Below are 23906 nucleotides of genomic sequence, written 5' to 3' on the forward strand. Positions count from 1 at the left end.
GAGGAAAACACAGCAAATAGGATGAGACTGATCAGGGAGAAATGTCAGCTGGCAGATACTCTATTTTTAGACTATGAAACAGCATCACAGATCTTTTGAAATAAGAATAAAAACAAAAATACCTGGTGCCCTGCCTGCTGAGACTCCAGAGCCGTGTTGGGAAATTGGCAGACCCCACGAGTCTCTTCCTCTAGAAGATGGCATTATTTTCCTTCAATCGTTGTCTCTTATGAAAGCAAAGCCTGCCTTGGAGGCAAACAGCTGTCATTTGGCAAACTAGCAAATTCTAAGTGCCAGATCCTTTTCCAGAAAATCAAGAAGGCTGCAAAGTTATCATACTTCTTTCTGCCCAATGAAGAACACTCAGTATGTCAATGAAGTCCACAGGCCAGGTAGCATCAGAGAGGAGATGAAGGAGCTAACAGAGGCTCTCTTCCTTAAATTAGAAGCCCTGCAGGCTCTCCCTTCCTCCTCCATAGATGCAAAGGCCCCAGTCTCACATCATCACTGTAGTCTTATTTGGGGATGGGCTTATAGACTGTGCTGCCCTCAAGAATTCCCCCTTCCCAAATGCAAAAAATCCTTGGGGTGAACCAATATTAATCCTGAATAATCCGTTCCCTTCATCATCAGCTACTGGCAGAGGATGGATGCCCACCACAACGACTCTCAGAAGTATAGGAACTGAGCAGTGGAATTTCTAGAGCAGCCGAAAAAAAACCCAGGACTTGACACCTATGCTATACTACTCCATGCTGCTGGAGTGAGAAATCATGCCACAAGTCTCCCCTCTAGTCCAGGAACTTATACAGTGTTGGAGGAAACAAGACATCAGATGCTGGCAAGCCACACAAAAACTGCTATGTAACTTCTGGCATCACGTGAGAATTTCACCTTGACTCAAGAGCCATTGTGGTCAGTGAGCACAGATAGGACACGGTGACCCCTTCATCAGATTATTTTTATCAGTGAATTTATTTGAAGTGCACACACAATGATGTTTCACTATTTGAGATTCTCGCAACTGCTCACAGAGGAATTTGTTTTTAGGAATACAAATGTCTTGCGTCAAGCTTCCCAAGGAGGAAGGTAATCCAACATCAGCACATGTGTTCTCTGTGGAATTTCTTGTCTCCCCATACATGAAGTCGAAGGGGTCAACTATTCCTTAAAGTTCCCCATTGTAACCCAATTCCAGCCCCCAAAGAGCCAAAGGGAACTTTACGGTGCTTTTGAACGCAGGTCACAATTTCTCCTAGGCAATATTATAAAACTTCTCATAAACAGAAGAATAAGACTTCATGTTTATATAGCACTTTTCTTCTAAAGAGCTCTGCAGACATTATTTCATTAACCCTCACAGGTTTCTTAAGATTTGCAGATGGGAGAATGGCACACAATAAAGTTAAGTGTCTCAGGTCCCTCAAAAAGCTAGCTAGCGGTAGACCTGGGAAAACAACCTGGTTCCCAGGCCAGGATTAAGGGGCCAGCTGGGGAGGTTAGTTGCTAAGGCACAGCATTAAAATTTATGGGTGTATCATATTAGAATTAGGTTAGCTCCTACTCCACTGTTGAGATTTTAGGAATAGATTAGTATGGAGCTGAGCTAGTCTGGAAATTTTCCGGAAAGAGGCCACCTGGGTCAGACGTGCCAGGTCTCCTGCCCTTGTTATACGGTAACCTGTTAAAGGTGCCATACAAGAGCTGCACTGAGACTTGGGCAAACAGACCTGACTACAGAATGTCACAGTTCCAGAATACGAAGATGCAGGCAAAGGCTGAAAGAAAAGACCCCGAAGGGGCAGGTTCCTTGCTTGTCGGTGGCTTTGATAAATGGGACATAAAATATAGTCAGTCTCTCTCTGCAACATACAGTCAGGGGAAATCCTTTGCAAGTGAGCAGGAGCACCCGTAGAGGAGACAACACAAGTTTGTACCTGCTCCAGCCTGTCTCCTTTGGACAAAATCTGTTCTTAATCTCTGAGAAAATGATCATTGAGAGGGTGGGGGGATCTGCGCTAGTTCAGTGGTTGCCAGTGGCAGTATTAAATTTGATTGATGATTTATTGTTTTAATTAAGCTTTTATTTGCTTGTTCTTTATTACTGATAGCACAATTGACTTCCCCATAACTCTTGCACAGAATGAGCTGGAAAAAAAAAAAAGAGAGAGAGAGAGAGAAAGGAAAGGCAGTTTGGTCCACTACAAAGCCTTAGTATACATGATGAGGCTTTGAGCCGTATCTCTCAGCTCAATGAAAGGAGAAACAAAATGGAAAGAAAAAAAAAAAAACTAACAGAACCATTTCTAAGGTGAGGAAGGGGTGTTTGATAGGGGAAATGACTCAAACTTCCCAGCCAAGAGAACTGTATCCCAACACCCCTTTTCTTCCTCAATCGAGTGAGGTCCTAAGACAGGTACAAGAAGTGAGAGGTGTCTGAGGTCGGTAAGAAAGGTGGCAGGTGTAAATGGCCCTTGCTTTTAATGTAAATTAGCATTTCCAGATCTTTCTGAACCTCCAACTTCCACCACTTTGGCAAATCCCTTCCACAGCAAGAGCAAGAGAGCTGATCCTTTGCTAACCAAACAATGAAGTGGCATATAGTTTTCTGGGCAGTTTGATGAACGATTAAGAATAACAGCACCCAGCCTTTGCAGAAAATCTACTATTTGCCAGACTGTGCTAAACATGTTTTACATATTGTGTCCTTTTTAACCCTTGCAACAAGTCTCAGGAAGGACTAATTTATCGCTATTTTATGGATAAGAAAACTGAAGCACAGAGAATTTTAATGCTTACCCGGATTTACACAGAGCTAGTGAGGGCAGAGATTTGAAGGCGGGACTTGTGATACCAGAGGCGGTGGTTTAACCACCATGCTGCACTGCTTGCTTCAGAGGCTACGATGAGCCATCTCTTCCTCCTCACCAGGACTCTAAATGTTTGCCTTTGCTAAGCACTCCCCATTTTCAGACCATTGTAAACGTTAGCGGTTTATGGTTTCATTTGGAACGCACGAGTAAAAATAGTGCATTTTAAGATAGACAGATTAAGTCTCTGGCTTAAAACTCAGAATGAGTCTGAGACTCCGAGGGCCCGGTCATTTGTAAGACAGATCAGAACCTGGATCCAAAGCCTCCAGATCCTCTGTTTCTTCCTGGATTTGAGCAGGAGGGTGCCTCTCCCGGGAGGCTGGCAGCCTCCAGACTCCAGACTCCCAGAGTCTAGAGGTAAAAATACCTTCAAGAACATATATTTGGAGATTTAATGTGAGAGCATCTTGCAAGGACATCACACAATTCATTGCACTACATCTGGGAGTGTTATTCTTTCTTCCTCCTGTCGAGGCTCAGCAAGCCTTTACCCCAGAGACCTGGACCCTGGCAAATGCCGCCTTCCCCGGCCCAGCTAACAGTGCAAACACTGAACAAAGCTGCTCTTGAAGCTGAGCCATTTAAAAGACTTTATGAAGCCCACTGGGGCCCCCCGATTATTTTGCAACAAGTCATATCCCATGAAGAAATTCACTTCTCTGCAACACAAAACAGAGGGAGATTAAAGAAAATGGCAGGAGGGGCAGCGGGGTGGTGGAGAAAAGAAGTAAGACCCCCTGCTGTTCTGTCTGGCCAGAATCGTGTCTTTTAGTACCCATATCCTCTACAAAGACGATGTTCTGGTGATATATGGCCCTAATACATCACTACGTGACAGTGCTCTCCTGATATTGTACCTTGAAAATATGACACGTGCCAGCTTAAGCAACGGGGGATTAATAAGGCCTTTTTATATTTAACTTACCTAACATTTCAATTCTTTTTTAATGGGATTTAGTTTGTTGGAAGGAATTGTTTGGGGTCCTATGCCGTTTAAGGATTTAGGTCTGGTTTTTTTTTTTTTTTTTTTTTTTTTTTTTTTTGCCTTCTCAAGGAACTCTGAGAACAAAGAAACACAGGCCATTAGAATGTCCCTGCTAGTCAAATACAACTCTGATTTAAAACAGGACAGTGTCAAACAGCTCCTCATTCTGTTTAATCATATTTTGAAAAAGAACCAAAACATTAGAGATGGCAGAACACAAAAGAAATAACCACCAAATAAAAATAGTAGCCCAAAGAAAGTAGCACTGCCTGGTTTTTATTAGACTGTACATCGTCTAAGCACGGGGTCTGCTGGCAGCCCCACGTTCACGGAACTGTAATGGATGGAACATGACGCAGCCAGGGGCTTAGCACTTTGGGCCCCATCACAGATGCAGCTCTGACAACTCAGGCTCCCATAAGCAGGATGGAAAACCAGAAGGTAGACTATGTCCCCTCCTGCCAGGGGACAGGAGCCAGATATGTGAACTGAGAAGAGTAAAGGTGGGCATCCTTTCTTTATTTAGCCCCAATTCTCAAGCCTACTCCTCTCCCCTCCCCAAGCAAAAGGGAATCAAAGAGCTGGGATGTGGATGGAGCCGGCGCTCCAGAGAAAATGTCCACGGATTCCTGACTGGGGGTGAGGGGGGCTGGAGTCCTGCAGAGCTGCACAGCCTCAAACACAAGCGGTCCAGCCGCCTCTCCCAACACCTTTAATTATTTTACATCGCTGTGCACCCTTCAGCGCATGAAGAATAATGAATCGCTTCTTCCTCCACCCGAAAAGAAAACAAAATGAAAAGGGGAGATAAAATTCTAGGAACATTTGCATGCATTTCTGGTGAGTTCTTTTCCTCTCCAGATGGTGGAAGCCCACCTCCAACCATCAGAAAGATCTACGATGCAGAAGGCAGAAACCAGCTTCCCGCCTTTTGGGGGACAGCATGGAGTCTGCCCAGCAGGCTGGCCAGGGGTACTGGAGAGACTGAAGAGTGAAGGTGACGGACTTAAAAATAGTAATAAAATCGGAGCAACTCCCATCAGAAAAGTTGCAATATGACGTTCGCGAAGGACAGCTGGGGATACGACTTGGGCAGTGCCTTTTCTGGTCCCCCGCTGTGTGAAAGTGGGGCTCCTGGGCTCTACAAAGCGGCTGAGAGCTCAATGAGCCCTTTTAATCGTGCACATAGATGATTCTCTGCCAAAAAGGAAGATGTCAGAAATATGGGCATGGAGTATCTTAGACCCCATTTCTGTCTGGCCCTGGTGACTGGCGGTGGCAAACCATGTCTTCCCGTGGCCAGCCCTGAAAGACGTCCCCCTCATCAGCACATGCTACTGCCTGCCTCACGCACCATGGGTGGGACTCACCAGGTCTTCAAACGCCCCTGACTCCCGTGGGTCAACAACAAGCCACCGAGCAGATTTTTCGCAGGACGGAACAGAAGCGTTTTCACAGGTTGCCCATGAAAGCCGGTGCGCTGCTGGGAGCTACAAAAATACCTTCTCTTGACAAGTAAATGGAGCTGACATCACAGGGAAGAGGCAAGGCGGAGGGGCTGCTCTCAGTCCATCTGTCATCTTGACAAAATAACTTTCTGGTCACTAGTGAGACACTTTTAAAGACATCTGCACAATTGACCCCGACCACCAGCAATCACAGAGGCTTTCAAAGGGACCCCTGGGATGGCAGGCTTTAGAGCTGGTTCCTACTGTCCCGCCGCCAGATAACGGTAAGGCAGTGTGATGCGTCTGGTGCTGGAAAGATTCCTACTCCTGGTCATCCTCACATCGATACTGACTATGGAGGGTGTCCGGTGAGCCCGAGAACATCAGGCAGGGGAGCAGAGGGAAGTGGAGACCCTCTAGCTGGATGGAACGGAAAAAGTCAACCCCAGGCAGCGCTTCCACATGAAGACAATTCTGCGAGCTAGAGTGGGTCTGACTCATTCACCAGGGCCATTAGCAGTGTGTTTTCTTCACCAAGGCCTTCCCAAGGGCCGGGGGCAGGTGTCAGGAGGAACTAGAGAAGCCACAGATTTATTTCATAGGTTTAGAATGCAGTTTTAATCCACTAGCTTTCATTTTCAAATTCATTAAACAATCAACAAATGCAAATGTTGCATATAATCCACATTTGATTAAAGTGTTGTAAAGAAATGAAAGCGGCTAGCTACCCACAAAATATTACTTACATAAACTTGCTGCTAAAGGGATTTACAATATGCACCTCAGTTTTAAAAAGAAGGGGTCAATCGTGGTTATTACCCTCATTTCACTGTAAAACAGCTTCTTGAAATATTTAACATCTAAGAACAAAGCGTCAACAGAAAATAAATGCCATTTAAGAAATGTGACATCTTGGCTCTACACTTGTTTTTTTCTGTAGGTTAAACATTCGCACTGCAAAATTCAAATCTAGCTGACTAAAAATCCATGAATCTGTTTAACAAATACTGTTTGGGCCCTGCTGGCAGCTGCGTGCTGCGCCAGGTTTTGCTGGGAACAGCAAATATGAATCAGATACATCTTCTGCCCTAGAAGAGCTTACAATCCAAGAGGGAGCCGGGCCAGAGCATAAACACGGCAAAAGCCCCTCCTGTGTTGCAACATGAGCGGTGCACACACTGCTCTTCCTGAGTTCAGAGGGAAAGGTCAGTGTCAACCAAACTCCACCGCCACAAACGCCCTGAGATCACCCAACTCATCTTGGTTCCTGAACGACATTTGGGCCACTGAATGAGACTTTAAAATGTTTTATTTACACAATCGTTTCACTGAAACAGAATCTGACTTACATATGTCAGCACCTCAGGATGTGACAACCCACGAAAGGAACCTCCTTCATGGAGGACATTCCAGCACATTCCAACATAGGTGCAGCCTCATGGCTCAGCATGGTGGATGGCACACCAGTTTGTCTGAACGTTTATCATGGGGAAATAGTTTGGGCCATGTTGTCCTTGCTCTCTGAAATTCTAAGATGTAACATACATTGCTGGTCTTACATCTATAAAATGTCTTAGGTAAAGTACAAAAATACCAACACACTGAGTTTTAATCTACATTCCAAACCTGATTATAATCATGCTACCAAGTATGAGCCGTATGAGCTTTTTTGAAAAAATAGCTTTCTATAGGAAAAATTTCGTTTTATAATTCTTATTGCTTCTAATTATATATTCTAGTCTGACTATACCATTGTTCACTGGAAACAACTTTTCATCATTTAATGTCTTCGTATAATTTCCCCATCATCAGACTTGATATGCAAAATCACATGAGATATGAAAAAGACAAATCATTACAGAAAAAGAGAATTTGGAGAAGAAATGAAATTTCTTGATTTAATTTTGGTGGCTGGAATTAGTTAGATCTTCAAACTATGTAATAAGAAAATTAAACACAAATAGCACACACTCATTTTTCTCACCCATGAGTGCTGACTGGACCCAGCACTGTCTCAGGCCCTGGGGATAGAGCACGAACATCGGATTTGACATCCTTCCATGGCTAATATTCTAGTTGGGAGACAGAGAAGAAACCAAAATCTGCATGATAATGGGCACTGACAAGGACTGTGGAGAAAATGAAGCAGGACAAGGACACAGAATGACAATGTGTATTAGGGAGAGGGGAATCCAATCAAGACACTTTCTCTGTATATACCTTCACCTGGGTGATTTTTTACAGATTCGTGGCTTGAAAACCATCCATATGCTGAATGTTCCCACATTCATGCTCCCAGCTTTCTCATCCTTCAAGTGCAGACTCCTAACCAACTGTGCCCAAGGATGTCTAGGAAGCATGGCCAACTGAAGATGGCCCAAACAGAGATCTCTGTCCCACCCCTCCCCCAAATCCTTCTGACCTTCTACTAAGGAAACATTTACTCTGAGACCAGAGTGAGGGGATGAGAATAGGTAATATTATTGGATAAGCATGTAACGCAAGCCCCCTTGTTGAGATGCTACTGGGAATCATGTGTGCTGGGAGCCCAGGAGTGAGGTGGGAGCAGTGAGGGGCGGAGGGATGAACTGGAAGGGGAGGCCAGAGGCAGCAGCCGGAGCCAGATCTCGGAGGGCCTTGCACAGCATGCTTATACTTCAGACTGTGTTGTGAGTTGAGATGAAAAGCCACCAGAGGTTTTTTCATAAATAACAGAAACAACTGGATATATACTTTTAAATGGTGGCTGTTAATAATATATTATCCAGAGGCAAAATGACCACGGAGGTAGTCAGAAATTCTCAGATATATTTTCAAGGTTTTGCTGTCAAGATTTGCTAATAGACTGAACATAAGGTGTAAGAGAAAGAGAAATCAAAAACCCCGTGACTGATGGCCTGGGAAAATGGAACACTGCAGCTGACGTTGCTGGCTGGAAACAACTAGATTTGGGGGAGGGGTGGGACAGAGATCTCTGTTTGGGCATTTTCAGTCGGAGGTGCTTCCTGGACATCCATGGGCACAGTCGGTTAGGAGTCTGCACTTGAAGGCTGAGAGAGCTGGAAGCATGAATGTGGGAACGCTCAGCTAATGGATGGCTTTTAAGCCATGCATCTGTATGAAATCACCTAGGGTAAGAACATAGAGAAAACGTCTTGATTGGATCTTGGGGCCCTCCAATATTTAAAGTTTGAGAAGGTATGAAAGACCCAGCAAAAAAAAAAAAAAAAAAATCCAGGAAAGAGTAGCCAAATAAATAAAATTCTTATAAATCCATCATGCAAACATTGAGGGAATATACTACACATGTAAGTACACACACACCCACACACACACACGCACACACACCCCTGTACTACATCACTGCCTGAGATTATTACCCGAATGCAGTGACCACCAGAGGTCACCTTCTCGAAGTGCTGGCCACCATGCCGGATACCTAGAGACCAGGATACTTCAGGATCGACCTGTCACTGTCAGCCACTTGAGGCTCAATAGATGTTGTCTTGGCCACTGCTGGTGCTCCTTGCCCCCAGTGCTAATCAACACCATACCTGTGCCAAGCTACATCTCTGAGGAAACAGCCTCAAGTTTAGGAAAATTCTGACTGGCTAGAAGAGCTGACAATGCCAGGGGAAAATTCTAGGACCAATATCCCTGACCAACAAGGCTCGGACCCACCAGAGCTTTTGGTCAAAGGCTGGCTGAGTATTAAGGAAGAGTGTGGGAGGGAGAGAACATGAACCCTAAGGAATAATGGAAAGAAAAGGAAGGGAGAAACACTTTATTTTAATTCTTCTTCTCAATTATACTAAGACCTAGAGCTAAAACCCTGAGATGAATAGAGCCCACAGTCAGAGACCCTGCTTTCAATTTCTGATCCCAGCAAATGCGGTTCAAGGCTGGGAGTGTGATCTCATCTACGGCAGGGTAACTAGGATAGAGGGATCTAGGGAAGAGGCCTGTACTCACAGGCAGGCACTGGCCAAGAAGCACAGAAGCCAACACCCCACAACCACTTCGGGGCTCACTCTGGAAGTGAGAGAGGCAGACAGTCCAGCGGGGAAGCTGGAGCTAAAGATATGTTGCAACTGCAGGATTTATACTCCTCTCTGTCCTTTCCACAAAGAATTTCCTTCCCACATACTGGAAGGCTGTTAAAGTTCCCCTGGGCATTCTCTCCACCAGGCACAACGATTATCAGCACATCATCATTAGCGGGAAATATTTACTAACCCCCCATCTGGGCATTTGGCTCTGATCTAAGCGAGCCCTTCAGCTGCTCTAGCCATCCTTTTCTTGGCCCCTTAATCCTTATCATAAATGGCCTTCCCCCTGGTCTTCCACCAGCTCATCCAACTCTGCATGTGCCAGAGGGCTCCCCACTGGACACTGCATCCCTCACGCATCTGGCTGCCACGGTTTGTGTAGGAAGAACAACCACCCCACTGTAATTCTGTTTGTGCGTTTCATTATCAGGCCGAAACCAAGAATTAGAAACTGAAACTGAGAAAAACAAGACAGAAAACTTAAGGAGTAGTGACATCATGGAAATGCTGAGCTAATAACAGAGAAAGAAAATAACATGGTAAAAAATAATAAAGATGGAGATGATAAAGGTGAAATCCTGGAACAATGGAATGCCAGGCCAATTTAAAAAAAAAAAATTTTTTTTAAGGATTCTTATTAAAGGTACGGAAATAGTGTAGCAATGTGACCCGAATTAAGAGAAGGCAAACGCTCGACTTTATGTTCTCCCTGATCAAGGAAAGGAAGATGTCAGCACAAATAGCGGGGCATGAAGAGAGAGAAAAGAACTCCAGTCTCCCAGAACAGTTCCGTTCTGCATGGAAGTAGGTACCTGCTGCACAGAGAGGGTCAGCAGAAGGAAACAGCTTCTATTAGGGAGGCTTGTGAATGGAAGGGGTTGCAGTGGGGTGTCTCCAAATCCCACCCCATCCGACCCTCCACTTCTTATCAACTGCCTCTTGCCTCCAGATGTTGCTGGATCCCAGCAAATCAGTCCAAAAACCCTGGCTGTTTCGTCCAGTTGCTACATCTCGTTGGCTCCTGCTGAAGCAGCAACAAACATATGTCACATCAGCTTTCTCCTGCAGCTGCTGCCCATCACAGAAAGACCACAGAAAACAGAGCGTATCCCTGTGGGAATCCATCACATGAAAAGGCTGCCAGCAACCCAGAGTGTCGGTTTGCCCCACCCAAAGGCGCCAGTCAGGACTCTACCTAACTGGACCACAATGACCGTTAAAAACCTAAAACCCGGGGAAGTTATTTGCTGGGTGTCTCTCACTCCCCCCCTTGCCCAGGGTGCTTTCTCAACCCTTGTGGTCAGGAAACATTCCCTCAAAGATATCTCAGCGGCGTCTACACAGGCTGGCGCAGGACTCGCGTACTTGAATCCCAGTCCCAAATCCAGCTCACTTGCAGTGTGAGCTTCGCCTTGCTTTACTTTTCTGAGCTTTAATTATTTATTTCACCTGTGAAATAGGTTTCTTGAGAAAATCTACCTACCCTACCTCACGGTGTGGCTTTGAAGAAACTGAAATACAGGCTACCCCTAATTTATGAACACAGAATTTACTCATAAAATAGTTGTTAAGAGGTGCTATTCTCGATGATTAGTGGTAGTGAGAAGTCAGACACGATTCCTGCCTTGAAGAAGCTTACAGTCCAGCAGGAGAGACGGCCATGTAAATAATCAACAAAACTCCAGGGTGGGCAGGAGTAAGGGTTATAAAAGGAGTGACCAACGTAAGTCTTCGAGGAACAAACGATGAATTCCGATGGGGTGACTAGAGGAGCCCTGAGAGAGAAAGGACATGAAGAGAAAAAGTAGACTTCCAATAAATACTATTAACGTGCAAGAGAACTGTGTGAGAGTCTCCACGAAAATAATATTCTATAAATGAGAGCTGACCTACTATTAAGTTTTGTACAAATAACAGAACTCCAATGGTCCCAAACCCCTTTTGAACATGTTGCCTCATTGGGGAATTTACCTATATTTATATTTCTATTTTTACATCCTTCTCTTTCCACTAACCTCAGTTGGGCTGAGTTTTCCATAAGTGAGCCCCCGTGTAGAGTCCCGGGAAGAGGTTATTAAAAAATAGAGATTCCCTGGTCTCCACCAGACCTTGGAATCAGTCTCTGGAGGAGGATCCCCTAAATCTGCATTTTTAACAAGCTCCCTCCTGGTCCTTAGGTACCTTACAAACTGAGAGCCCAAGGCAAAATCCTACCACTGACCTTTCAGTGAGAGATAACACAAGCAGTCACGTCAAAGTATCTGGGTGAGGACCACAAAGTGGGGGTGGCACCAGCCACGGGAACCCAATTGTCTGCTCCTTGTCACCAGTGCCTAAAACTCCACTCACAGGGCCACACAGCTACTGGTTCAATCTCGTGTTCACTTTTATTTTAGACTCTAGTGATAGAAGGTAGCTTGCAAACTAGATCCATTATCTTAATGTCATATTAAGTACATACATATTCAGAGAGTGTGTGTGTGTGTGTGTGTGTGTGTGTGTGTGTACAACTTGTCACAGTTAAGGAATACTGTTTGTTCTGATTAATCAAATATTCCAGCCAAGAGTTAATATCTGTGGCTTACATAAGTTCATCAATTTGCAAAGACCTCTAGAGCAATATAAGATATCTGACTTCAAAACCATCTGGAACATAATTTAATTTTTTTGCTCATTTTTTTAAAAAGTGTTTTTCCAATCTCAAAGTGCCTCGGGCTGTTATTAACATAAATGTTCAGTAAATATGTGCTGAGTTTGATGACCATCAATCATTTTCCTCCTTCAGTCCTGCAACTCAGCTCCCACGTTCCCTGCCAAGCACACACCGTGTTGTGCGTTCCCTCTCGTTGGTATGAAGGTGAATGAATACTGCTTCTCTCTCTACCACCTCCACCATCAGAAGGCATCTGCGGATGTGCAGAGAACCCATTAATTCAGAGCTGGAGGTTCTGAGATTGAGAGGTGTTTGTGTTTCACTATATCACCACATTTTATGTTTTGTTTATGAACCCGATATAAATTCGCCCTTAATTTAAAGGGCCCTCTTTCAGATACATCGCAATAACCTGTCAGAGTAACTATTTCCAGTGAGAAAGCCTTAGGATGCTCAAAGTATGAATTAGATTGAACCACAAAAAATGTTGTTTATGTAGGTCAACACCAAACATCAAAATTTTGATGAACACTTCAATCAAACACCAAAATCTGGGAACCGTATATGTCTGTCACTTGGCCAAATAGTGTGTAAATTTGGCCAAGTATATGATTTATACAAAACAGGAAAGAAAATGTGTATGTTTTTAATAAATCCCAACTATTCCCCTATATGCATACACACAAGCCCTCACAAGAACAAGGAAGCCACTGCTCTTTGGGACATGCCTTCCCAGCACATCCCAGTAAGGAAAAAGAAGGGCTAGTTCGTACAAAGGAAAACACCCCCAGATAATGAAACTCAAAAAAAGGGTATATTCCTGCCCCCTTCCCAGCCATCCAGTTTTTCCCCCAATTCTGACTTGAGTCACCTCTTAGGGGAAAGAAATTTCCATCCCAGTGCTCACCTATGTGCTAATGGGACTGGGAGCTGACCGCTAGTGGGTCCCATTGGGCACCAAACCATTGCTTCACAAGTGCTTGAAAACAGGAAATCACTACATCTCAACTCCAATAGGCCCTGTTCCCCACAAGGAGCATAAACACAGGTACATGGTGAGACCCTAAACTGTTTTGACATAGCTGCTCTCAAGCAGGAGAATACCTGATTAATCTTTCATGTCCTCTCATTCAGAAAATAATGTCCCCCCGAGACCAAGAAACACTGTTATGTGAAATGTCTTGACGCTACTGCTTTTACACCATAAATCCACAAAGCAGGAGAGACCCAGCAGGCTGTGAGAGCCTCCAGGATTTGTGAATTTCTGAAAAGTAAAGGGACAGAAAGAGGCAGTCAACAGGGCAAGCCAGGCTTTATCAGAGGCAGAAGCTTCAAGGACCACAAACCACAGACACAATGCAGGTGCCTCTGGCCCAAGAGGGAGCAGTTGTCATATCTTGCCTCAGACACTTCTGCTTAATGAGAAAATAAAATAGCAAAGGAATACCCCTGGTATTTTTCAATAAGAAACTCTAAAAATAAATACGAAAAAAGGATGCAAATGTCATTACTTTGTTCACTAAAAAGAAAGCAGTGAGGGGTGAAAGGAACCTTGATGCCATTGCAGAGGTCCATAAGTTTCTTAGGAACCTAGGAAAGATAGGATTAAGAAAGAAAGAAAGAAAGAAAGAAAGAAAGAAAGAAAGAAAGAAAGCAAGCAAGCAAAGCAATGTTTACAGAGAAAGAGAAAAAAAAATTAAGATAAGGATCCTAAAAAATCCTCTCATTGGGGCCCAAAGAAATACAAGAACAGCTTGGGGCCTTCTGGTTTTCCTGCCTCCTTCCTGTGGGCTGGGCCCGGTCTCCTGGTCTCATCATCCTGAGGTCACCCACAGCTGAGAGGGCCTATAGCACCACCAGAGAGACCCACCACACAGGCTCCAAAAATAAGATGTTCAGCCTACGCCCGACAGCCTCAGCAGCCATGAAAAACCAAAATCTGTTCATCTGACCAAGAATACAAGAGCTATTTTGAAAATGGCTGCTTTTGTAAGTTAAAATGGGCTGATTGTCATCTCTATTATTTTTATTATCACTGTCATTCTCTTTGAAGTGTCCCTGGGACATCATCACTCATGCTGCAGGTCCTGTCGCAGAATCACTTGACGTGTTATTCCAACAAAGAAGGGCATCGGGGGAACAAGGTCTGGTCGGTGAAGAAGCTCCATGTCCCACCCTCTCATTTTCTCTTTTTGAGTTACCTGTGTGCAACCTTAAATCTGCCATTGAGGTTACAGACCTACCTTTGAACTTCTCATTTGGCAGACCTGGGTTAGAACCACCCATTACCTAACATTAAAAAAGAAAAAAAAAAAAAAACCCTCATTACACTACACGACATGTACATACAATAAGGCCTTTGTCCTTAAAAGAAAAACATAATTTTCAACAGACTCAGCTTCCAGAAGCCAAGGGAGCTAACATCCAAAACCCAATATAAACATTAAGGCTTGTGTCAAGGTTTCGGAGCTAGCCTCACTGAAAGGGGAGGAAATGACCAGCTCCGGCAGGGTAAGAATGGGGGGGGGTGTTTTTTCATTGTGACTTCTGAAAGCAAAAGTGAGATAATCCCAGACCCTTCCCTCTCATACCTCCTGTACTGTCCAGCACGCTGCTGCCTTTGACAGCGGGATACTTCTCTAAGAGGGAATGTTCCTTTTGTCACAAAGCAAAGTAGGTCTTAATGTCTATAGGACTCTAATTTTCAAATGTAAGTACATTCCTTTCAAAGGGAAAAATGTGTTTTTGTAATGATTATTTAGGATGTCTTTTATAGAGAGGGTTGACCTTCTGTGACAAACTCTCTGGGAGAATCATGTTTAGGAACTTGGAGTTCCATTCTAGGGGGAGCTAGCCCAAGTGTTAACAACCCAAACTATAAACAGGAAACTCCAGGCTGACTCCTACTCAAGCCCCAAGGTTGAGGACTTCTCGCTGAAGATACGGCACTCGCAGAGATGACTGGACAAGGTTCTTAGCCTTGCAGACTTCATCTCGTAAGACGTAAATTCACCCAAATAACTACACCACGACACAGGGCATGCTGGTGAAGAGAAAATGATGCCCACCCTCAGAGCGGGTGACGGGACCGTGGGTGGCAAACATTCAAAGCTGCATGGATCTGTAGGGCCCCCAAGTCCAAATCCAGTCACATCGGGGACTCTGGGATTAGCCTGGAGAAGGTGAGGTCCCACGGCACCGGCAGGCGTGAATGACTGTGGTCGGACAGACAGCAGGACTCTGCATGCTCTCAGACGGAGGAGCTCACAAGGGCCAGGCTCAGCAGGTCCACTCGAGAATTCGGTTTACATCCCTGCCTCCCACCTGCCGCTTCCCAATTCAACAGCAAGCGCTGGAAAAGGACAACCAGGCCTCACTAGGAACGCAGTGTTGTGATTAGCTGTCTGTAGATGGGCACCAACCAAGCAGATGGGTCTTTGAAGGTGAAAAACAGAGCAGCCAACCCATCTTGCTAAGGCCCAAATACGACCAGCATTTCCCATCTTCTATCAGAAAAGGTAACAATCATGTCTATTGAAGTTCCACTGTCTACCCTGACAGAAATTCACATTTCTGTAAATATGTGAATATGTGTAAACATATTCACAAGTGTCAACAAATACTGAAATCAGAACAGTCCATTTCATCACTTCTTAAAAGTGCTGTATCCAAAAAAAAAAAAAGTGCTGTATCGACGGTGAAAGGGGCAGAGGTTGTCATTTCGGGAGTGCTTACCACATTCCAAACCCTGTTCTAAGAACTTTATATGCTTTTCTTGTTGTTGTCATTTTAAAGATTTTATTTATTTATTTCAGAGAAAGAGAGAAAGAGTGTATGCATGGGGGGAGGGGTAGAGGGAGTGAATCCCAAGCAGACCCCATGCTGAGTGCAGAGCCCCACACCGGGCTCAATCTCAGGACCCTGAGACCATGACCTGAGCCAAAATCAAGAGTCGGATGCTTAACTGACTGAGCCACAGAGGCGCCCCTAGAACTTTACATGTTTTAACCCACAGTTTTGAACAAAGCCTCATAATGAAGACAAAGAGATACAGAATATTGGGCAATTCACCCAAAGCCTTAGAACTATTAAGGAGTAGACATGGGAATCACTACATTATTGCTCCTAAAAAATATACTTATTCAAGTATCTGCTTAAAACTGACTTGTGGCATACACTTCACTTTCTTCTATTCAAATTCTTGCCCTTAATACTCTCAGCAAAAGCCTTTCACAAACATCAGTGCATTTAACCCACACACATCGCCTCAGTTAAATGGCTCCAGTCAGCGGAGTAGGGTCTGCATGATTATTTCTCTTTAGAGGCGAAGCCAAAGGGTGCACACATCGTTACGACCTGCCTAGGACTCACAACTAAGGCTCAGAGAGTACAAGTCACCTGTTCAGTGATGCACAGCTAGCAGGTGGCCCCCATGAGACTTGAGCCCATAATTTCAGACACCATCGCTGCTACTCCACAGCAGTACTTCAATGACAAAGCAGATATTAAACACTTAGTGAAGAAAGAAAATATTTTTTCTGAAGATCTAGCTAAGGGATTAAATTATATCATAATATTTTTAAAGTACCATTAGCAGTTTAATAGAACAAACGTGAAAGTTTATAATGGTAAGATTTTATATTAGCCAGGCTCTTTTAAATTGTTGCTCTTATTCATAATAATAATAATAATAATAATAATAAAAGCCTCAATGTGGCCTTGTCCATTTTGTACTTAACTATAGAAACATTCCAAAGATGTTTGGAAAAGTATATTACTTTTATCCATGAAATTAGTTTTGTTTTGGTACCTTTTAAAATTTCCTGTGGTATTTATTCACTTTTACTAAGATCTTTCCAAATCAAAGTTGGGAAGATTTGTGATTTTTGTTCTAAATTTTCAAAATCCCTACAGCAACCTTAGTTCTGGATTTCTATCAAATGGGCTCCCAGCAAATTCCATCTATGGTGAACTTTATTCCACGTGAAAACGTACAGCAGGTACTAGGGAGGTAGGCTACCATCACTGACTATTTCCGATAGCCCGATAAGATGATGAGAAAGTTCTTTCTGTGATACTCTCCTAGAGTCTTCAGTCTAACACTGCAATATTCAATACCACTGGTCTTTCTGTTTCTTCAAACACCTTCTCCCTTGACCTGCACTTTCCTGATTCTGCTCCGTCTCCTATAACTACTTCTCAATCTCTGTCATGGGCTTCTCCTTTTCTACCTTTCTCTTAAACATTACCCTTCTTCTAATTACTCTTGTAGGCCTACTTTTGAAATCTCAGTGTAGACAAGTAATTTTTCCCAAAGTGTTGAAGTGTATTTCAACTCAAACAGTCAACAGATGTCTGTCCACTGGTCTTGATTTCCTTACCCTGCCTACCGAGCTCTTCTACCTAGAAGGTGATCAAACCCATCTCATCAGGTCTAAACTCATTCTCACGCACCAACATCAGTGACCCCTTCTCTTCCTACATTGTCTATACCACTGGGAGAACTCTCAAAATTCCCTCTAATTCACCCCCTTCTCTCACTTTTGCCAGCTGTTCTGTTGCCAAGTTCTATCAACTTGGGCTCTAAAATTCCTCTGTAAGTCTAGGGGTCCCAGCACATTGGTAGACTTTTTTAAGGAGAGCTACCCCATTTTGACTGTTGTATAAATTCGTCCTACCACTGAAAGCACCTACTATCATGGTAATATCTACCAGATGCAATAATTTGCCAAATGAGTCGTGCAACAATAGAGAGCAAAAATGGAATTTTGAAAAGGGAGCTCTGGGAAGTAAACTCTTCTGTTCAGGTGGCAGCACCCTGCTCTGGAGACACCAAATGATTAGCAAAGTGACTGCTGCAGAGACAGCCTAGCACACATCGCTCTACCGTTTGAACTACTGTCTTGATGGGCGTGGCTTGGAGTCTTTTAAACTACATATTCTGTAACTGGAAGGTGGTGAAAGAAATTCCAAAGAATGAGCAACCTTGGCTTACCCCCACGTCTCCTTCCATTCCCACTGCCCCTGCTCCTTGCTCTCACCTGCTTGCCGTTTGCTCTCCCCTAACCACAACACATCCCAGGAGGCTGTTGTCCAAACTCCAGCCTCTCCGCATTTGAAACGTACCCACAGAAGCTCCTCGAGGCGTTTAGAGAAAACACAACTGATTGTGTCATGTGGCTGCTCCAAAACGAAATCCTCTCAATTATATGAGTGGAACCGATCTCCTTATTACTGTGTTCCACCAGCTCTCTAACTCCGGCTTCCACCAGAGCTTCGGGCACTTGGGACTTGGCCCTTCCATAGTCCCCGGAAACACACTCCTCTCTGCCTTTCCTCCAACAATGTCTTGCCAAGACCAGATTTCCTCCACCCAACAGGGTCCCAGATAATCCAGTCGGAATGCAACTGCACCTCCCTTAGTACTTGCATTCAAGTGGATTCTACTGCTTTTTCTGTCTCTCCTGTGGAACTTATTCACTAGGTTGTGGGCAAGAATCTGTCCTGTTGGTCTTTGCCTCCCCAAGGTGCCCAACCAGCACAATGCTTCAAACACAGAAAAGGCTAAAAATAATAAAATAAAATGGAAGGGGAGAATGAAGTGCGGAGAGAAGGAAGAAAGAATAATATTATTGAAATTATAACCTGCTATCCCTAGTGCTTTGAGTAGTGTTTTATAGAATTAGATCTAGGAATCAAGAGGTCTTAAAATATACAACCAGCTCATTTGCTGATCTTAACTAAGTTCAACAAGCACACTTGACCTCCCAGTGCCATGAAAGGTGGTGTTATTTGTCTTCTTTTTATCACAAAGGAGTCAATATACCATCAGCAGGATAGAAGTGCCACAGAAGGGGGTGCGAAAAAGTGATATCTTTTATTGGTGCCACGGATTTTTATTATTGACTTTATTTTCCATTGTTTTGCTTTGCCTAACTTTTCTAACTATGCCCTCCTCTTCTGCCTTACCGTATCTATATCCCAGTCTGCAGAAGGGCTCCCCTTCTTCAGCATTACTTCCTTCACTTAAAACACAGCTCACTGCTGCTGTACCCTTGAAAGGCCAGAGTCTACAAATGAAATGGAAGCATGTTTAAAATGGGATGGGCATGGGGAAGGGGAGCCCACGAGTAAATGGGCAGCAAAAACCCACTCAGGTCTGGAAAGGGGTTGAGAGACTTCCACGAGGCAGGCCAGGAAAATCCCCAGGCTGCCAGACCACTAGGCAGTTTTTCCAGAATTACGGCGCTCCTGAGTCCCAACTCAGTCCCTCTGCCAATAAAAGTACAAGTGAAGGTGACCCCACAGGCATAGAGATGTAAATACTCTACAGAAAAAACGAGGCCCCTCTTCCATGGAAAGTTTTTTTAGTATTTAATGGAGAGCAAGGGGAAAACTTACACCAGGGCTCGCAGACCACTGGACCAATAAGGAAGCAGCCTAGATCAGCCCAGTCCAAGTCTGGAGGGACAGAAAAGCCCACAAATGTTCCTGACTTAGCCCTGTTCATTCATAACGATGGGTGGGCTTGGCATCATTTTCCCCATGCTCCTTCTTTTTTTTTTTTCTTCTTCCTTTTCTGATGAAACTTTGCATCCTATTCCATGTGAGGAAATAAGAATTTAAACAATCATGTCATCATCATCAACAACAACAATGAATCATTCTAGAGAGCTCACTCCACACCAAACTCTGCGCCAAGCCTTCCATGCTGCCGCTCACTTCATTCTCACGGCAGCTCTCTGAGCTTCGTACTGACATTCATCCCAGTCTCCAGATGAGGAAACCAAGCCTTAGAAAGGTAAGGTGACCTTCTCAAGTCCGTCACCATTGAGTGATAGAGCCTAGATTGGAACCCAGGCCTGTCTGCTGCCAGTGTCAAAGCTCTTTGCCAAAACACGATGAAATGCCAGATAAAAGCTGCCTGAACTGTGAGCCCCCAAATTCTAGACTTGGTATGTGCTACAAGACAAAAATCACTCTAACCTCCCCCAAAGAAAGTCAGCTTTGCAGGGGTGGAAATAACTCTCTGAAGCACTTACAAGTATTTATAGATGTTTTTAAATAATAACTAACTAATAAAGGCAAATCAGTTTAGTGGAGAAGGCACTGGCTTCACATCCCAGTCTGTCTCTTAAGGAACTGTAAAACCTCAGGACATTTGCTCTACCTCTCTCAGCCTCAATGAAGCATGGATAGAAATAACCGCCTCAGAGCTGGTACTGGTGAACTTACCAGTGCAATGCTATAAATAAGTTACCTCTCCCTAAAACTGCTCTATTGAACATACTGTTTTACAGAAAGGCAATTAATCACAACACCTGTTAAACAGAAAATAAACAAACAAATCCCAATCACTTCCTTAGTGAGCATCCGAAGTCTAAACTTGATATGAAACAATTTTCAAAACTATGGCAATCTGCGTCTACATGCACATACTAAGGGCGGTATCCCAACACATCTGGGCTATTTCCTATTTCCTTTCTCTCTCTCTCTCTCTCCCTCTCTCTCTATTTCTCTCTCTCTCTCTCTCTCTCTCTCTCTCTCACACACACACACACACTCACACACACACACACACACACACACACACACAAATTGAATCCTGACACAATATTATCTCCCTCATTCTCAAACATGTGTCTAACACTTGTTCAGATAATAGATATCCTTTCTCTAGCCTGTTAATTTAAACAATAAAAAAAACATGAGGATTTTATAGAGATAAGGCACCCCAGAGAACCGAAGATGCCGGTAGCTACTTGTTTAGTGACAGAAGATTTTTGTGATTAAAAAGTAGAAGAGAGAAGACAATGTCTCCTCTGTTCTCACCACTTGGTTGACTCCAAGATTGGTGGAGCCCCGCTTCTTGTAACACCAAATTTCACATTGCTTTTTATGAGCAGAGGGTCCATTTCTACATTGCACCTCTGGATTTAAAAGAGGAAATCTAAACCTCAGAATAATGTTTTTTGCTGAACAAAATGTATGCCAAACTAAGCTCTGACCGACTTCTGGTTTTCTGAGGCCTGGCCCCCAAAGCTTTCTCAGGTTTCCAGTACCAGACCGAACTCTCTGGCTTGTCCTGCTTCCTTCTATGTGACAGTTAGGTGGAAAGGGACAAGAAGTAGGAGTACCATCTCCCAGGCATAGTTGGTGGTTTGGAGATGCCAAAAGATCCCAAGAATTGCTTTGGTTTCATTTTCTGAGCATGACCACCTCTTATCACTGTACTTCAAGAAAGGAACCCATGTGTTTTCCTAGGCATTCTGTGGAGGAAAATTCTAGCCGAAAGGGTAGGGGGGAAATCATACAAAACGGCAGTAAGTCTGGGCCTTTTCTTCCTCAGCCCCATAAAAGATCATTTTTTAAGGTGGGGAAAAGCCACACTTGGCTTTCTAACAATAGAGCACTTGCATCTTTAATCTTCAACTGCCCACCGGATTCCCTCCTTTTCATGACAGTGGTCCAACTTCTCACCTTCCCCTTGAATAGATGAACTGAAGCTTCTTGACTCCTACACTTTAAAACCATATCCATCACCAGCTAACAGACAGGTTATTCTTGGATCACAGCTGATTCTGGCAAGATGCTGGGCTTCAGCAGATGAGGATAAATGAGAATATGATTATTCACTTCTGCCTGCCGTGGCCACTGCATCCGCTGTCATCCTCAAAATTCCCACAGAAATGAGCTCATTCCACCTTTAAAACATTTCGGAGCTTGAAAGTTTAAATCAGGCCAAGTTGATTTTGTGGGGTTTTTCAAGCTTTTACACTGTAATTATATACAGGACTTTGTGCCACCTATTTCCTCCCAACTGTAACATTTTACATCTTTTTTAAGCATATGTTGAGGTTAGCTTTTTTTTTTTTTTTTTTTTAGTACATGTTATGAAATAAGATATGAGCTTGCGCTCAGCTTTAAGTACATTTTTGCCAAAAGGCTGGACCAACACAAACTAAATATGACTATTTTCTTTATCCAAAGTACAGTTTTGACTATTACATACCCTCTTAATGTACATACATAAAACTAGCTCACAACTAAAGCTCCCTGCAGGTCAACTGAAATCATAACGAGATTTTCCTTTCATATAATGCGATTAACAAATGTTAGCTAACTGAACTCCAGAAAGACTCAAAAAAAAAAAAAAAAAGAATAAAATAAATAACTCAAGCAGTACCAAGAAATAACTCAGTGATCTTTCTAATTTTTTTTCCTTGCTTTCTCACATCCTTAAGCTAATAGTCTGTTCCACTCAATGATAGGGATGTGCTCTAGAGGCAGATGAAACCAAGAGCAAGTTCCTGCTCTATCTACTCAAATATGAAGTTCAGGAGCTTCAAATATGAAGCAAGGAGACACCTTTAGCCTCAGTCTCCTCGTCTGTAACATGGGGGTAAAAGGCCTCAAAGGATTTTTGTGGAGGTTAAATGAAATAATGTAGGCTTAGATCAGTGCCAGCAATATAAATGTTGTTACTACTACTATTACCTATCTGTTAAATATGGCTACATTCCAACCTAAGTATAAAAATGCCAACCGGGGCGCCTGGGTGGCTCAGTGGGTTATAAGCCGCTGCCTTCGGCTCAGGTCACGATCTCAGGGTCCTGGGATCGAGTCCCACATCGGGCTCTCTGCTCAGTAGGGGGCTGCCTCCCTTCCTCTCTCTGTGATCTCTTCCCTTCCTCTCTCCTACTGTGATCTCTCTCTGTCAAATAAATAAATAAAATCTTAAAAAAAAAAAAATGCCAACCAACCTCACAGCAGTCTGGGGTACTTTGAAATCCTTGGTCTGCAGTGGATCCCTTGGAAACATACAAGAACATACACAAATACAGAAGTGGCCAATCATCTATTCCTTCTCAATTTTATCAAGTCATTACAAATGTTTGGGAAGCACTATGATAGCTTGGGTCCCCTAATCCTATACCTCTAAACCTTTTGGCTCCTGAAAGAACTCTGAGGCACCTTGCAAATAACAAGTGAGGTGGATTGCCAGAGTCACGACTTCACATGTTTGGAAAGGATTTCTGACAGCTCTCAATCAAAGCAGATACCTCTAACTGTTAGATATAAATGAACCAACTGTTCTTGTGAACTTAATCAATACTTTTCCAGGATAAATAATCACCCCTACTTGAATTCCAACTGATTCATCTTTTCTTTTCAAATTCATTCTTTTAGCTTCAAAATGGCAGGATTCTAGCATCCATCTTATTATCAGTAAGGCTGTGCTTTCAGAGAAAGGTACGAATTTCTACCCTGAGGAGAATACTGAGAAGGGGGATTGCTCTGTATAGAATTTTTCATAATGTAACCTGGGAACAGTCTGCAAACTGTATGTTTAAACTTCATGAGCTATAAGGCTGCTGAGGAGAAAAATGGTATTTTCCCATGTGGAGCTCCAAGCACATTTAAATATTATTCAGGAATTTCCCCCCTGAAATTGTAAGAAATTACGGTAAAATAATTCACTCACATTATACAGATAAGATCAGTGAAAGGGGAAAGTTATCTCTCCTCCTACACCCCCCCCCCACACTCACACACCGTGTTAGTAAATATACAATGGATACAAAATTTAAATGCAAAGCTTCTTTTCAACAGGTCCTTTAGTGAAGGATCACTAATTAACATGGCAACTCATAAACGAAATCCAAAGAGCCCCCTCTCAGCTTTTACTAAGGCACAATATATATACCATCTCAGCAAATGTACTACATTTTTACTTCTGTCTCTGTTGATTCCTTTAGTCTTCAGAACCTGCTAATCATTTGATACAGGCATTCACCTTCACTCATTTATCATTTTGCAACATTGACCTCATTCCTTGTCATGAAAAAGTTTGGGTCGTTTAAACCCAGATGGCTTGGCTTTCACCTAAATCGAGAA

The 23906-nt window shown here is 43.4% G+C and overlaps 1 protein-coding gene across 5 annotated transcripts in view; it reads right to left on the reverse strand.

Moving 5' to 3' along the window:
* BMPER (BMP binding endothelial regulator) overlaps positions 1 to 23906 on the reverse strand; it is a 247090-nt gene that overhangs the window by 216960 nt on the left and 6224 nt on the right. The gene's annotated exons all lie outside the window — the stretch shown is intronic.

The sequence above is a fragment of the Mustela nivalis genome (genome assembly GCF_964662115.1).
Source record: "Mustela nivalis genome assembly, chromosome: 12".
Classification (NCBI taxonomy): Eukaryota; Metazoa; Chordata; class Mammalia; order Carnivora; family Mustelidae; genus Mustela; species Mustela nivalis.